The sequence below is a fragment of the Eucyclogobius newberryi genome, unplaced genomic scaffold (genome assembly GCF_026437365.1).
Source record: "Eucyclogobius newberryi isolate DKJ021-1_F unplaced genomic scaffold, fEucNew1.0.hap1 SCAF_16, whole genome shotgun sequence".
Lineage (NCBI taxonomy): Eukaryota > Metazoa > Chordata > Actinopteri > Gobiiformes > Gobiidae > Eucyclogobius > Eucyclogobius newberryi.
The window spans coordinates 33,423,638-33,436,038 of NW_027315790.1; the positions used below are offsets into that span (position 1 = coordinate 33,423,638).

At 50.1% G+C, this 12,401-nt stretch overlaps 1 protein-coding gene across 1 annotated transcript in view; it reads left to right on the plus strand.

The window, feature by feature from the left end:
* hivep1 (HIVEP zinc finger 1) overlaps positions 1-12,401 on the plus strand; it is a 44,920-nt gene that overhangs the window by 14,498 nt on the left and 18,021 nt on the right. The gene's annotated exons all lie outside the window — the stretch shown is intronic.

The following is a 12,401-nucleotide window of genomic DNA, read 5'->3' on the forward strand; positions in this document are numbered from 1 at the left end:
TAATATTTAACCCACAAGGCGCCACAAATAATAATACAAAATAATAATAATACAAACTAATTATAATAAAATAAAATTATAAACAATATTATTAGGCCCGAGCGCCACAAGCTGGCGAGAGGCCTATTAATCTCGTAAGGCCGTGCGAAGCACGGCTGCGAAAGTGCAGCCGTCCAAACACTCACTAACGCACTCCTCCACTCACGCACGCCCCGTGCATACTAAGCGGTCGTCATCCCCATATAAAGCACTCATTTGCGCTAAGTAGCTCACGAATACGTTCCCCATCTCTTGCATGTTCCGTGCATATAAGCATGTAATGCAAAAATTGAACATTATTACTGTATAGAGGGCCAAAAACACAAAGTGGGCGGAGCCCACTCAAAATTAACGAAAGTACCCGTCAGTGACCAGGGACCCACACCATGAGGTAGGAAAGCGCGAGCGCTTTCCGAAAATGTATAGTTTATGATATTTGGAAAATGGGAAACATTGTTTTCGCATCGGAATATTATTCTTTCTTTCTTCTCGGGACCAACCCCCCTATTTTTCACCCAGTGAACATTGACGAAAAGTCACAAAGATTTGCACACCTCTAAAAATCGTGCCTCTCTACATTCTGGCTATTTCCCTTTTCTAAAATAAAAAAAATTGGCGCGTCAGCGCCCCCAAATGTACCAAAAATGCATTGAGAGATGGGAACTGACCCAAAAAAAATGTGATCGTAGAATCATGAAATTTGGCGCAGAGGTAGATGGTGACAAGAGAAGTAAAAAATATTATCACGGCAACGCCGTCCGCCCAACCAAATGTCGGCCATATTGCTTCAAAAATGGCTAAACATGACTTCGGAGTTTTTCCAAACGTCGTACTTTTACGAACTCCTCCCAGGGCGTTGGCCCTAAAAAGCTGAAATTTGGTGAAAATGCTACTGAGGAGTGGGACATCAAAAGTTATCCAAATTACATTGATACCTGTCACGGTCTCTGTGCGGCGAAGCCGCAAACTGTAGCTAGAATTTCAGAAATCTCCCAAATTTAACATTTCTGCCGTTTGCACAGATAAAGTCCGAATTGCGTCAAATTAGAATCAGTTGTTAAACTCTTTGCCCTAAACCTACTTGAAGTGAAATAAATTAATTTGGAGCCACAGCGCCCCCTACAGATTTTATATGGAGGTTAAATATTTAGTTTTGCGAAATTATATGAAATTTGACACACAACTCAATTTTGGCCCCATCAAAAAAGTCAAGAGACTCATGTCATAATTGTTATGGCGTTGCCGTAGCGATGACCAAAACCTCCCATGTTATTCCAATGGGGAAATCACCAGAACATGTTTACACTTTAGACTTTCACAAACTCCTCTTAGGGCGTTAGACATATTAACCTGAAATTTGGTGAGACTCATCTTCAGGACCATCAAAAGTTATCCACAATTTTATTCAAAGAGTCACGGTGTCTGTGCGGCAAAGCCGCACATTTTGCCAAGAATTCAAAATAAAATAGCTTTTTGATGGTAAAACAAAGGGGAGAATATGTGACAGCGTCACAGATTCAGCAGTAGGCGCAATAAAAGGACAATTGGGGCGCGTTAGCGCCCCCTCCTCTTGCCGCGTGGCAGCGGCGTGGCGAGGGCCGATCATTGCCGCTTGCGGCTATATTTATAATATTATTATTATATTTTTTTCAATTACTATTAGTTGTTTGACACTAAAATCTATGTTTTGATTAGAGTTTCAGGAAATTTCCAAATGTCTTACCAAAGTTTACTTTTTACCTATTAATTTTGTTTCTGCTCCTCTCTGCTCCTGTCCCCTCCTCTCTGCTCCTGCCTCCTCCTCTCCGCTCCCGCATGCTCCCGCCTCCTCCTCTCTGCTCCCGCATGCCCCTCTCTGCTCCTGCCTCCTCCTCTCTGCTCCCGCATGCTCCTCTCTGCTCCTGCCTCCTCCTCTCTGCTCCTGCATGCTCCTCTCTGCTCCTGCCTCCTCCTCTCTGCTCCTGCCTCCTCCTCTCCGCTCCCGCATGCTCCCGCCTCCTCCTCTCTGCTCCCGCATGCTCCTCTCTGCTCCCGCATGCTCCTCTCTGCTCCTGCTTCCTCCTCTCTGCTCCTGCTTCCTCCTCTCTGCTCCTGCCTCCTCCTCTCTGCTCCTGCATGCTCCTCTCTGCTCCTGCCTCCTCCTCTCTGCTCCTGCATGTTCCTCTCTGCTCCTGCCTCCTCCTCTCTGCTCCCGCATGCTCCTCTCTGCTCCCGCATGCTCCTCTCTGCTCCCGCATGCTCCTCTCTGCTCCCGCATGCTCCTCTCTACTCCTGCATGCTCCTCTCTGCTCCTGCCTCCTCCTCTCTGCTCCTGCATGCTCCTCTCTGCTCCTGCCTCCTCCTCTCTGCTCCTGCATGTTCCTCTCTGCTCCTGCCTCCTCCTCTCTGCTCCCGCATGCTCCTCTCTGCTCCCACATGCTCCTCTCTGCTCCTGCTTCCTCCTCTCTGCTCCCGCATGCTCCTCTCTGCTCCCGCATGCTCCTCTCTGCTCCCGCATGCTCCTCTCTGCTCCCGCATGCTCCTCTCTGCTCCCGCATGCTCCTCTCTACTCCTGCCTCTTCCTCTCTGCTCCTGCATGCTCCTCTCTGCTCCTGCCCCCTCCTCTCTGCTCCTGCATGCCCCTCTCTGCTCCCGCATGCTCCTCTCTGCTCCCGCATGCTCCTCTCTGCTCCTGCCTCCTCCTCTCTGCTCCTGCATGCTCCTCTCTGCTCCCGCATGCCCCTCTCTGCTCCCGCATGCTCCTCTCTGCTCCCGCATGCTCCTCTCTGCTCCCGCATGCTCCTCTCTGCTCCCGCATGTTCCTCTCTGCTCCCGCATGTTCCTCTCTGCTCCTGCCTCCTCCTCTCTGCTCCCGCATGCTCCTCTCTGCTCCTGCCTCCTCCTCTCTGCTCCCGCATGCCCCTCTCTGCTCCCGCATGCTCCTCTCTGCTCCTGCCTCCTCCTCTCTGCTCCCGCATGCTCCTCTCTGCTCCTGCCTCCTCCTCTCTGCTCCCGCATGCCCCTCTCTGCTCCCGCATGCTCCTCTCTGCTCCTGCATGCTCCTCTCTGCTCCTGCCTCCTCCTCTCTGCTCCTTCATGTTCCTCTCTGCTCCTGCCTCCTCCTCTCTGCTCCCGCATGCTCCTCTCTGCTCCCGCATGCTCCTCTCTGCTCCTGCTTCCTCCTCTCTGCTCCCGCATGCTCCTCTCTGCTCCCGCATGCTCCTCTCTGCTCCCGCATGCTCCTCTCTACTCCTGCCTCTTCCTCTCTGCTCCTGCATGCTCCTCTCTGCTCCTGCCTCCTCCTCTCTGCTCCTGCATGCCCCTCTCTGCTCCCGCATGCTCCTCTCTGCTCCTGCCTCCTCCTCTCTGCTCCTGCCTCCTCCTCTCTGCTCCTGCATGCTCCTCTCTGCTCCCGCATGCCCCTCTCTGCTCCTGCATGCTCCTCTCTGCTCCCGCATGCTCCTCTCTGCTCCCGCATGTTCCTCTCTGCTCCTGCCTCCTCCTCTCTGCTCCCGCATGCTCCTCTCTGCTCCTGCCTCCTCCTCTCTGCTCCCGCATGCTCCTCTCTGCTCCTGCATGCTCCTCTCTGCTCCTGCCTCCTCCTCTCTGCTCCTGCATGCCCCTCTCTGCTCCCGCATGCTCCTCTCTGCTCCTGCCTCCTCCTCTCTGCTCCCGCATGCTCCTCTCTGCTCCCGCATGCTCCTCTCTGCTCCTGCCTCCTCCTCTCTGCTCCCGCATGCCCCTCTCTGCTCCCGCATGCTCCTCTCTGCTCCCGCATGCTTCTCTCTACTCCTGCCTCTTCCTCTCTGCTCCTGCATGCTCCTCTCTGCTCCTGCCTCCTCCTCTCTGCTCCTGCATGCCCCTCTCTGCTCCCGCATGCTCCTCTCTGCTCCTGCCTCCTCCTCTCTGCTCCTGCATGCTCCTCTCTGCTCCCGCATGCTCCTCTCTGCTCCCGCATGCTCCTCTCTGCTCCCGCATGCTCCTCTCTGCTCCTGCCTCCTCCTCTCTGCTCCCGCATGCCCCTCTCTGCTCCTGCCTCCTCCTCTCTGCTCCCGCATGCTCCTCTCTGCTCCTGCCTCCTCCTCTCTGCTCCTGCCTCCTCCTCTCTGCTCCTGCCTCCTCCTCTCTGCTCCTGTCTTCACACAGCGTCATTAGCAGACTAATTAGCCTCAGTGCCAGCTCCTGTCGGCTCACAGACGACGCTAACGGTCAGGGGGATATTTTTAGCCCGGTGCCGCGCTACAAGCAGGTTAGCCGCTAATCTGGCATGCTGACGCCAGCTTCCTCTGCACTGGAACACGCATCTGTTTTTAGACGCTTTGTTTGGGCTCGCAGCGTGAGAGCGAGAGCGAGGGGAGGAGGTGCGAGGAGGGGAGCAAGGGCTTTCCCTGAGCTCAGAAAAGGGAGGAGGAAAGTGCTAGGAGGGAGGAGAGGAAGCGACGAGGAGGAAGAAAATGCTTGTACAGTACAGAAGTGAAACCGGAGCGCGCCGAGGAGGAGATCGACTTGTTTGAATGCACTTCATGTGTTCGAGGAGGTAGGGAAGGACGCTAGGAGGTAGGAGGAGTCTAGGAGATAGGAGAAGGAGTCCAGGAGGGAGGGAAGGAGTCTAGGAGGTAGGAGAAGGAGTCTAGGAGGTAGGGGAGGGAGTCTAGGAGTGAGGGAAGGAGTCTAGGAGTGGGGAAGGAGTCTAGGAGTGGGGAAGGAGTCTAGGAGTGGGGAAGGAGTCTAAGAGTGAGGGAAGGAGTCTAAGAGTGAGGGAAGGAGTCTAGGAGGGAGGGAAGGAGTCTAGGAGGTAGGAGAAGGAGTCTAGGAGGTAGGAGAGGGAGTCTAGGAGGTAGGAGAGGGAGTCTAGGAGGTAGGAGAGGGAGTCTAGGAGGTAGGAGAGGGAGAGGAAGGAGTCTAGGAGGAAGGAGAAGAGTCCAGGAAGTAGGAGATGGATTCCAGGAGGTAGGAGAAGGAGTCTAGGAGGTAGGGAAGGAGGAAGTGTACGAGGTATTCCCCCGGCTGCGTGTTTTCCGAGCGCCTGAAGCAGAACGGAGCGATAACGCGCTGCGCGGTAAGGCACAAGTCGTTTTATTTTTAGTTACTGCAGTTTTTATTTCCTGCATTACATCATCCACTTGTTGATTCTTTTTGTAATTCACGTTTTGTTTATTGTGCGGTTTAGTCTTCGCGATGACGTGTTTACATCAGCGCAGTGGTAAATATGTTTGTTTGTTGGTTTTTGACAGTTTTTTACCGCGACGAACAAAAAACAGACACAAAAGAAGATAAAAAATGTGCGACAAATGTTTGGTTTTTTTATCAATTTGCGATGCTTATTTATTTATTTTTGCTTTTTTTTGCGTTACATCTGCCACTTGTTGGATTGTTTTACTCATTTACGCAGTATTTCACGTATTTCTTTTTTACCATCATCGTTTTATATCAATGTCTTTTTCAAATTGTACTTATTTTTCTTAATTTAATTGTGTTTATTTATTAGAAATATCCTCGCATGATTCTTTGTGAGGCTAATTTCGACTTTTATATAAAATGTTTCTACGGCATTACATCATCCATGCACTTCTGCTTTATTTATGTATTTTTATTTTGTGCATTTTATTTCCCACCATCACTTTACAGTGTTTTGGCTTCAATCGATTATTATTTAATTGATAATTTTTTATTATAATATTTAGTTTTAGTATTTTTTTTGGGCATTACATCATTATTATACATGTATTTACTGAACACTAGTCTTCTTCCTTCTTCTTCTTCTCTTTGTAAGGACATGTTTACACCGTTGTCGTGGTTTCTGTCGACTGCAGTTCCTCGATCCACCATTAGGCGGCTCACGTCTGATCTATGGCGTTTGCGCTCTTACATAATTCAGTTGAACGAGTTACATCTTAACGAACAACAAATATTGAATCAGGAATTATGTTTTCCATCAGTCGACTTTTCGATACGTCTATCGAACATTGAGACTTCATAAATACATTTTAAACATCATTTGTCGTTGTCGACTGCAGCCGTACTCAACACTATAATGAAATGACATCATCAGAATAATCATAAAGTTATTGAAGCCGGTTTCCTCTGTGGAAAATGTCTTCTCTGGAAAGAAAAAGACATGGAATAATTTTGTGAATGAAACGGTGGAAAAAAGGAAATGATGTCAGAGGAAATGATGTCAGAGGAATATAAACACTCTAGAATATAAGTTCAAAAGAATAAAACGCGGTCATTTACTTATATTTGAATGATTATATTACTGTGTGCGTAGGGTCGCCCCCTTGTGGTAGCTTCATTAATGGCAGCCTCGTGTAAGGACTCACGTGAGGAGAATGAAGACCACAAGGGAAAGTTTATACAATCATGTTGATTATTGGTAACACAACGCAGTAACGTAACACCTAGAGGTACTTTTAAACGTTACGCTACACAACACTGGTTAGAGGACGTCCTCGGCGGGTGGAGGCGTATGTTAGCGTGTCTGTGACGTCGTGGCGGTTAGAGGACATCCTCGGCGGGTGGAGGCGTATGTTAGCGTGTCTGTGACGTCGTGGCGGTTAGAGGACGACCTCGGCGGGTGGAGGCGTATGTGAGAGTGTCTGTGACGTTGTGGCGGTTAGAGGACGTCCTCGGCGGGTGGAGGCGTCTGTGAGAGTGTCTGTGACGTCGTGGCGGTTAGAGGACGTCCTCGGCGGGTGGAGGCGTCTGTGACGTTGTGGCGGTTAAAGGACGTCCTCGGCCGGTGGAGGCGTCTGTGACGTTGTGGCGGTTGGAGGACGACCTCGGCAGGTGGAGGCGTCTGTGAGCGTGTCTGTGACGTTGTGGCGGCTAGAGTACGTCCTCGGCGGGTGGAGGCGTCTGTGAGAGTGTCTGACGTTGTGGCGGTTAGAGGACGTCCTCGGCGGGTGGAGGCGTCTGACGTTGTGGCGGTTAGAGGACTTCCTCGGCGGGTGGAGGCGTCTGTGAGCATGTATGTGACGTCGTGGCGGTTAGAGGACGTCCTCGGCGGGTGGAGGCGTCTGTGAGCATGTATGTGACGTCGTGGCGGTTAGAGGACGTCCTCGGCGGGTGGAGGCGTCTGTGAGCGTGTCTGTGACGTCGTGGCGGTTAGAGGACGTCCTCGGCGGGTGGAGGCGTCTGTGAGCGTGTCTGTGACGTCGTGGCGGTTAGAGGACGTCCTCGGCGGGTGGAGGCGTCTGTGAGCGTGTCTGTGACGTCGTGGCGGTTAGAGGACGTCCTCGGCGGGTGGAGGCGTCTGTGAGCGTGTCTGTGACGTCGTGGCGGTTAGAGGACGTCCTCGGCGGGTGGAGGCGTCTGTGAGCGTGTCTGTGACGTCGTGGCGGTTAGAGGACGTCCTCGGCGGGTGGAGGATGGCGTTCTGGGCCCGTGTTATGTAAAGCGCCCACAGCCGCAGGTGGAGGCTGTGCTGCAGTGGAGGAGCTGAGGGGGCGGCGGCCAAGCAAACTCCAGCTCAAACTCACACGATCGCCGCGGCAGCCACAGACGGTTTAATGCTTCGGGTGTTCAGTGTCTCGTTCTAATCATGACCACGACTGTCTGAAACACACACAAACCTTTTATAACAAAAAACCTGTCTAAATGTCAAAACAGAATACATTATATATAAACTATTTTTCATCAATAAAGCACTTCATATTCATTCATCGAGTCCAAATCACAATATTTCAGCTTTTATTCTGTTCAAATGTATTTTAAAAGTCTATAATAATACACGTTTCTTGTAAATATGCTTCAGTTTTTATATTTCAATCTTTGGTTTAGAATGTGTTTAAAAGTACAATAGAAATACTATAGAACTCGAGTCTTTTTAATGCCGAGTTCTAAAGACAATCCTCCGTCAGTTCAAGTGGTTTGGAGTTTGTTTTTCCCCCAACGGACGAAAAAATGTTCAATAAGGAAAATGTTCTTCTGGAGTTTCTCTTTATCGTTAAATGAAGCCGTAATTAACCAAACCAAACGACTAATCATTTAACATTAGCAGGACTCGTACGCTAACGCTAACGCACTTAGCCTGTGTTTGCGTTAGCTTCACGGCCGCTCGCTCGGTGTGATCGCAGGTCGTATCCGCTAACGCTAACGTGTGGAGGAGGCGCGCACCGTTGACTCATCGGGTTTGTTTTGAAAAGTCGTCTGTTCGGGATGGTAAAAGGCTTTGTCATCGGGTCTAAAGTACATTCTGTTCTCTGAGTACACGTGCACCCGGGTCATGCGCGCGCAAACTCGTTAGTCACCATGGAAACGTTAGTCGGGAATACGTGGAATCTGTCACAGGTGAACCACGTGACGCTGGGGAAAAGAGTGAAAACAAGTATCAAATGTACATGATTTTAAACGATTTATTATCAAGAATATGACATAAGAAAGCCTGGCCACGCCCCTGAATGTTCCACTTTATCTCTTTTTCTTCCCCTCTCTCTCCCCTCTCTCTCTCTCGCCCTCTGCAGCAGAACCGCTCTCGTATTCATCCCTCTCTCGTCTCCCACGCAGAGATATAATCACTGTCCTCTGCGGCTGCTGCTCCGCCCACAGCCTCCTCTCTCCCCTTCTCCCTCTCTCCCCTTCTCCCTCTCTCTCTCGCTCTCTCTCTCCCTCCTTCTCCCTCTCTTCCCTTCTCCCTCTCTCCCCTTTTCCCCCTCTCTCCCTCCCTCCTTCCCTCTCTCTCCCTCTTTCTCTCCCTTTCTCTCTCACCTTCTCCCACTCGACCTCCTTCCCTTTCTCTCCCCCCTCTCCCTCTCTCTCACCTTCTCCCTCTCTCCACCTCTCTCCCCCTCTATCCCTCCCTCCTTCCCTCTCTCCCTCCTTCTCTCTCGCTCTCTCTCCCTCCTTCCCTCTCTCTCTCCCTCCCCTTCTCCCTCCTTCCCGCTCTCTCTCCCTCCCCTTCTCTCTCCTTCCCTCTCTCCCTCCTTCTCTCTCTCTCTCTCCTTCCCTCCCTCCCACTCTCTCTCTCTCCCTTCATTTTGGATGTTTTTATTGCACTTAAACACAGACAAACTTGTCTTCTTACGTCTTGCGTCTCGTACTGGTCCGGAGCCTCTTTCTTCTTGTGTTTCCATGGAAATCATGCAGCTCCACAAAGTTACATACTGTTACTTTAAATACCATGTGCGTGTTTCATTAATATATAATGATTGTAATCGTATATTTGTAAATCAGTTATTTTAACCACAGTTAAAACCTAAATACCATGCCTACTTAATTTTATTTATTTTATTTTTATTTATTTTATTTATTTTATTTATTTTATTTATTTTATTTATTTTATTTATTTTATTTATTTTATTTATTTTATTCATCTTATTCATCTTATTCATCTTATTTATATTAAAGGTGGTATGGACGAATTTTTCCAGCAAATGTTTTATCATATTTCCTCGTGGCGTGGATAAATCATTTGTCCTGCCACGTATCAATCATAAAACGCACCTATCGCTCACCTGCAGCCGCGTGCGGCTCGTCCCCACGTTTCCGCGTGCCTAAGCGCATGGATCTATCATAATATAGTTCCCTCAGTGTACGGGGCAAAATGAAGACGGAGAAAGACAGTTCGAGCTGACTCAGAAGTGGACAGAAATCTACGGGAGACGAGCGATGCGATGCGCTCCGTTGCGCTAATAAACAAAAGCACGTGTGTGTTGTATCAGTCCACACGGGGGAGTGGCATGTGCACGGGGGAGTGGCATGTGCACTTCCGCCTGCGTTCTCAAATCGCCAAAAAATCATCCATTGCGCCTTTAATTATTGTATTCATCTTATTTTATTTATTTTATTTATTTTATTTATCTTATTTATCTTATTTATCTTATTTATCTTATTTATTTCATTTAATCCTCACCCACCTTCATTTAACCAGGACGAGAGCCTCATTTGAGCCTCGACGTGAACGACCAACGCCGACGTTCACAGAAGAGTTCACGTCAAATCCCCAAAACAAACTGTTCACATGTGCCTCATTCTCCGGCCTCCAGGTGGCAGTGTTCGGAGTTAAATGTTTCCAACGGCTAATCATTCTAAACGTGAACGGCGAGAGCGAAGCGTGAAGAAGAAGAAGAAGCTGCAGGAGAAGAAGAACCAAGCTTCCTGCAGTACTGCTCAGCGGCCTGTAGAGGCTTCATCAGCAGAACTGAGGGGAAAACGGGCTTATTTGGAAGTGTTTCGGACCAATTTAAATATAGATCTTATTTGGTCAACCACTATTTCAACCTTTATTTGGTATTGGAAGAACAATCATCATATTTGTCCGGTTGACATGAGCAGGACGTGTAACTCTCGCCTCGATGTGACTGTGACTCGAGCTGCTGCTGCTCATCGCTCTCCGTCTGAAGCTGTGACTCGCTGCATATGCCACGCTCGGCCGGACCCAGCGGGATTGTGGGAAATGTGCGAGTGACAGTGTGACGCCCTCAGCCGCGGCACGGGGCTCCAGATGACCACGGAGTCGAGCGGTCAACGAGCGACTAAACCGAGACTAAACCTGGTCTTAACCAGGAGTTAACCGGGACTAAACCAAGACTTAACCGAGACTTAACCAGGACTTAACCGGGACTAAACCGGGACTAAACTGAGACTTAACCGGGACTAAACCGAGACTTAACCGGGACTTAACCGGGACTAAACCGAGACTTAACCGGAACTAAACTGAGACTTAACCGGGACTAAACCGAGACTTAACCGGGACTAAACTGAGACTTAACCGGGACTAAACCGAGACTTAACCGGGACTAAACCGAGACTTAACCGGGACTAAACCGAGACTTAACCAGGACTTAACCGGGACTAAACCGGGACTAAACTGAGACTTAACCGGGACTAAACCGAGACTTAACCGGGACTTAACCGGGACTAAACCGAGACTTAACCGGAACTAAACTGAGACTTAACCGGGACTAAACCGAGACTTAACCGGGACTAAACTGAGACTTAACCGGGACTAAACCGAGACTTAACCGGGACTAAACCGAGACTTAACCGAGACTTAACCGGGACTAAACCGAGACTTAACCGAGACTTAATCAGGACTAAACCGAGACTTAACCGAGACTTAACCGAGACTTAACCGAGACTTAATCAGGACTAAACCGAGACTTAACCGAGACTTAACCGAGACTTAATCAGGACTAAACCGAGACTTAACCGAGACTTAATCAGGACTAAACCGAGACTTAACCGGGACTTAACCGAGACTTAACCGGGACTTAACCGGGACTTAACCGGGACTAAACCGGGACTTAACCGGGACTTAACCGGGACTTAACCGAGACTTATCAGGACTAAACCGAGACTTAACCGAGACTTAATCGGGACTAAACCGAGACTTAACCGAGACTTAACCGGGACTTAACCGGGACTTAACCGAGACTTAACCGGGACTTAACCGGGACTTAACCGGGACTTAACCGGGACTAAACCGGGACTAAACCGGGACTTAACTGAGACTAGCCCAAGAGGAAGAGGAGGAGGATGAGGAGAGAGAGAGGAATGGAAAAAGAGAGGAGACGGGAGAGTGGGAAAGCGGGAGATGAAGCTGTGGTCGCCATGGCAGCGAGGGCAGCCCGCACGACGACGCCTCCGATTGGGACACGCCTCCCGCACGACGACGCCTCCGATTGGGACACGCCTCCCGCACGACGACGCCTCCGATTGGGACACGCCTCCCGCACGACGACGCCTCCGATTGGGACACGCCTCCCGCACGACGACGCCTCCGATTGGGACACGCCTCCCGCACGACGACGCCTCCGATTGGGACACGCCTCCCGCACGACGACGCCTCCGATTGGGACACGCCTCCCGCACGACGACGCCTCCGATTGGGACACGCCTCCCGCACGACGACGCCTCCGATTGGGGCACGCCTCCCGCACGACGACGCCTCCGATTGGGACACGCCTCCCGCACGACGACGCCTCCGATTGGGACACGCCTCCCGCACGACGACGCCTCCGATTGGGACACGCCTCCCGCACGACGACGCCTCCGATTGGGACACGCCTCCCGCACGAGCCCCTCCTCCTCAAACAAACGAGACTCTAAAGCCATCTCGAACATTAAACCTAATCACTTGTTTAGGTGTCAAGAATGTTGTTGTACTTGTTGTTGTTGTTGTTGTTTTGTGCGACTTGGTTTGTAGAAGACGTGAAAAAGTTAGATTGGAACGTTTTTTTGCGGCGACGGCGTTCGTTTGGCGTGGGCTAATATCTGTGATCATTGAGGTTCAGTTGTATAAAACGCTCTGTTTGTGTCGTTAGTCCTGCAATATCGATATTATTTTGAAATTTGACTGAACTTATTCTTTTTTTTTACACAATGATTACAAAAAAATGGGAAGCCGTGAGCGACATCTGCTTTTTTCATTTTTTTCAATC